This window comes from Gastrolobium bilobum, unplaced genomic scaffold, assembly GCF_033153095.1.
Source record: "Gastrolobium bilobum isolate Gb01-03AN ecotype WA unplaced genomic scaffold, APGP_CSIRO_Gbil_v1 utg694, whole genome shotgun sequence".
NCBI classification, from domain to species: Eukaryota; Viridiplantae; Streptophyta; class Magnoliopsida; order Fabales; family Fabaceae; genus Gastrolobium; species Gastrolobium bilobum.
The window spans coordinates 6,397-11,355 of NW_026895750.1; positions in this window are offsets into that span (position 1 = coordinate 6,397).

A 4,959-nucleotide genomic window follows, 5' to 3' on the forward strand; every position below is an offset into this window, starting at 1 on the left:
GCACTCATAACAGTATCCTCGTCACTAATCTGTTTGTGTATGGTTTCTAGAACAATAGCCTTACAAAGCAGGCTTGTGTGGTTCAATGGGTGACAGAAAATGAGACTGGATGATCGATTTGGATGGCTAAGTGGTTGGATTGAAATGAAAGGTTAAGGATTTGGTGTGAGGCTGTGGTTAGGGTCTGAGTCGTGGTTTGAGAAAGAGAGGATTAGGGTTCGTGAGATCTGAAGACTCAGATGTTACTTTAGCTACTTTTGTGTTGGTCTTTTCTTTGGTATTGTGTCTTTCCCTTACAAATGGGCTTCTGGTGAGTCAATGAACAACATCAGCCCACTCCCTTTTTTTTTTTTTTTTTTTTTTCTTCTCTTCTTTGATTTGGGTTTCTCTGATTTGGAAAGTAACATATGGGCCTGAAAATAAAAAATGAGTCCATTAGTATCCAAAACCCATTATATTTCAGCTCAACATAAATTTGGGGTTTTTAATCACACAAAAATTATTCTTTTCTCTCCATTTTCACATTAAACCATATGTTTCAAGTCTCATTTAAGAGACTTATCATCTATTATTAAAAAGCTAATGTAATTTTTCTTTTCCAATCAGTTCATTGGAAATTTAATTAATTTATTTAGAATATTATCGTATACATATAAGAGGCAGTTCTCCTGATATTATTTTTTCTATTTTTAACATTCAAATTTTAAATTTGTAATTAAGAAATAAGTAATTTATCTCTTTAATCAATGGTTATTTATGAAAGATAACGTATTTAGTTCAATATATTTTCTGAATAATGGTGTATTTGTATATCTACTGTTATTATTAGGCGCAGTTTACTTCTGTAGTTATTATCTACTGATTAACGAATTTTATAACACATTTACTTTTAATATTTTAACATTATTTTAAGGAAGGAAAAAATGTTTCTTCATTTTAATGCAGAAAAGTTATCTGCATTTATTCTCAAAACGACATCGTTTTGGTATTGAAATCTTAAAAAATTATAAATATAAACAATATTATAACCCTGAAAAAAATTAAAATTACAAAAACATAATGATTTCCGTCCCAAAACCTATGTTGTATCGACACCGACACAGAACACGAGATACGACACGACACTCCGACACGTTAATTCTAAAAAATATTAAATTTTGACATGTTAGGACACGTTTTGATATTATATAATATTTTTAATTTATGTAGTGTATATTATATTTAGTATTTAATAATTAAAAAAAAATAAAGTTAAATTTAAAATACCCATCAATTTTGCAAAGAAAGATAATATATCCCAAATGTTTATATTAAACTCAATAAAATCGTAATCGTAATCTAATGAATCTAATAGTTGGAATTCAAAATGCAACGCAACGTAACCTTTGAACTTTTTTTGAGTCTTTGCGACGAGTATTGAAGTGTCGAGAAGTGTCGGAGTGTCGGTGAGTGTAGAAAAGTGTCGGACACGACACGTCAGGATTTTTGAAGTGTCGGTGCTTCATAGCCCAAAACGACGTTGTATTGGGCTTACTGCAGATAAATTATCTGCAATAACTGCAGAAAAAGTGAACCCTTTAAGAAAACAATATTTTTCCTTTTAAAAGATATAATTTTGTGTCATTTTAAATGAAATAACGTCTCATAATTTTTTATTTTCTTTTTCCTCCGTGATATTAAGAAGAGAGAGTGGTTCTTAATCTCATGGAGGAAAGAGAAAATAAAAAATTATGAGACGTCATTTTATTTAAAATAATTCAAAGTTATATCCTTTAAAAGGATAAATATTTTTTTCTTATTTTAATGATTTATATTGTGTTCAAAGTAGCCCACATTGTCAAAATATTAGTAGCTTAATTGGTGTCTGATGGAACTGAGCAGGTGGACCATGGGGGCGGCCGAGACCTACTTCAAATTAAACTAGTCACAAAACAATGAATGTATTGGAATATTGAAAAAAAAAAAAATAGCCCACGTTGTTCTCTTCGTGTCTTTTATTTTAAATACACTTTTAAATTTTGTTTTTGTCCTACTAAGATTTTTCATCCTTTTCATTATGAAAGTATGAAACTAATTCTCCAAGTTAAGTACTTTCCAAAAAAACTAGAAGGTTAGGATGAATGGCTTCTTGCCTTTTTAATTGGCTTCCTTGATTTTTAAAATATGAACTTCTTGTAATCACGAAGTGGTGTAGGATCATGGTGCTCACAAACTGATGCATAAGATGGAATCTTTTTGTGAATGTTGTTCGTCTTATATATCCTCGTGCAATAAAAAATCGGTTTCCACCACCGCAGTGATCCAATGCTCCATTATGGACATTTGTCAGCTTGTTGGGCATAATTGGGAAGTCATGTTACTGTATATGATCAACTATGAACATTTTTTTTAAGGATTTTATTTTTCATGTCATAAGATAAATCTTCTCTCCTACTCTCATAACAAATGGTAGGATCCATTTTATTTTTTTAAAAAGAAAAGAGAAAAAAATAGAACACGAAAATCGAAGTGAGAGTAGGAGATAAAATCTCTATGTGACATAAGAGAAATAAAATTCTTTTTTTAAATGTATTATATTAATTTTTTTTTTGGAGATAATTATATTAAAATTTTCAACTACTCAGTTTTTTTTTAATTTAACATTTAAAATACATTATTTGCGAAGATACATACGATAGGAGAGACATTATCAACCTGTTTGAATTTTGTTTCCAAAAATAATTTTTTGATTTTCGGAAAAAAAATTTGTTTAATAAAACCTGTTTTGTAAGAATAGTTCTGACTGTTTATTAATTTTTAGAATCAAATTTAGATAATATATCTAAATTATTTTTATTTTGCGTTTTGACTTTTAACATTCTAAATAAAAAATACGGAAAACACCTTATTTCATTATAACTATTTTACAAAATAGTTTTAAGAATAAAAAAATTAGAACACAATCAAACATACTGTATATTTTGAAGACTTGATGATATTTTCATAATGAAAATAGATCTTCTCATATTAAAATTTTATGTGACTTGGTCTTCTAAAATTTTTATACATATCACTTTCTTTATTAACGATAACTGAACCATCTATTTTATGTATACGAAGAGATGAGACATACATAAAAATTTCAACTTTAAGGAATGTCTAAATTAAACTAGAAATGTATGAACAATACCAACATTCACCAACATCATGTCGATTACTATTAAATAAACAATCATCCTTTGGGTTGATCTCTAACTGTCCTATAATAATGAACTTCAATTCACCCACAATACAAACAATAATTTTCATAACATAGTATCAAGGTTATGGGTGATTGAAACACAATCATAATATTTGGAATTAAGACAACATATTATGTCTGCCAAAAAAAAAAGAGAGACAACATATTATTATTATTATTATTTTTATTTTTAAATGCCAAAACAAAATTAAAAGATATATTTGATTTATGTTCCAAAACCTATTAAGTAATATATATATATATATATATATATATATATATATATATATATATATATATAATGGCATTGAGCTTTACATGGATATATATGAACTCTACGTACAATTGCGCTATTATGGAAAGTATTCAAACAATTAACCACCATCACAAAGTCATATCACGTTTATAACAACAACATATTGGAATTTGGGTACATTTAAATATCAATATAAATAAAAGCTATCAGGACAATTCTTAGAGCCTGTTTGGATCCTCTTATTTTTAAGCTAGAAGCTACTTATAAGCTAAAGCTAAAAAAAAGAGCTTAAAAAAATAAGCTAAAAGCTGTTTGGAAATTACATAAAAGTTTTAGCTTAAAAATTACTTAAAAGCACATATTTCAAGAAAATTATCTTTCTCTCTATCTTTATCACTCTTCATTTAAAAAAAAGCACACAATTCAAGAAAAACAGATAAGAGCTTAAAAAAAAGCTCCTCCTAGGATCTTTTAATTTTCAGTTTTTTTCTTCATTATAAAAAAAAGAGCTTTTCGTTATAAGAGCTTTTCCCAAAATCTGTTTGGCCTAGCTTATGCTTATAAGTAGCTTCTAGCTTAAAAATAAGAGGATCCAAACAGGCACTTAGTAACCATAATCTACAGACTCGAACGAAACAAAATTAAGACACAGTGCCTGGACTATAATTATTTCATGTTTAGTACTATTCTAGCAACACCAACTATTTCAAAATATATATACACATGTGTAATTGTTAATGTCGATGAAAACCTTTGTTTTCATTCCTTATATATGTAATCACGATTTCCAATAATTTATAGATTACAGATAATTGCTATCAAATCACTGAAAGCATGAATCCACATTCAAATTGGAGAAAGAACTTCAATTCTGTAAAAGCTAAATTGATGACTTTCTCGGTTAAACGAAAAAAATAAATAAATAAAATCTTTTAAATAAATTTCAAAAATTATTCGGTTCTTTAAACAATGATTTTAGAAGTCAAATTAATAATTCAAACACTTTTCAAGGAAAGTATGAATTCCCAAACACATGAGCTCTGATATCGTAAAGAATCACTTCAATCCAAAATCTTAAAGTATTGGGTAAGAATTTTTTGGATGATTTATATTATTCTCTAACACACCTCTTACGCAAGAGCTCTTTGGGCTTAAAGTGTGGATATTGCACAGTCCCAATTTTTAGTTTATCTTTTTGTGCTTTTTTTTAATTCCACTAAAAGTTCGAATTCTCAAACACGTGAGCTCTGATACCACATATAAGCAATAAAAGGATCTTAGAAATTCATGGTTTTCACATATTTTAGGGTTGAACGCACTAACATTTATCCATGATTGCAGAATATCTTTAATGATGAAAAGTTTCTCAAAGTCTTAGACCCTTTCTTTTTTTTGTATCTTCTTGTGATAGGGATGAGATACAATTATCTTGGGCAGACAACGAAGGCCTTTTATTTTTACATTCTTTTTACGTTTTCTATAT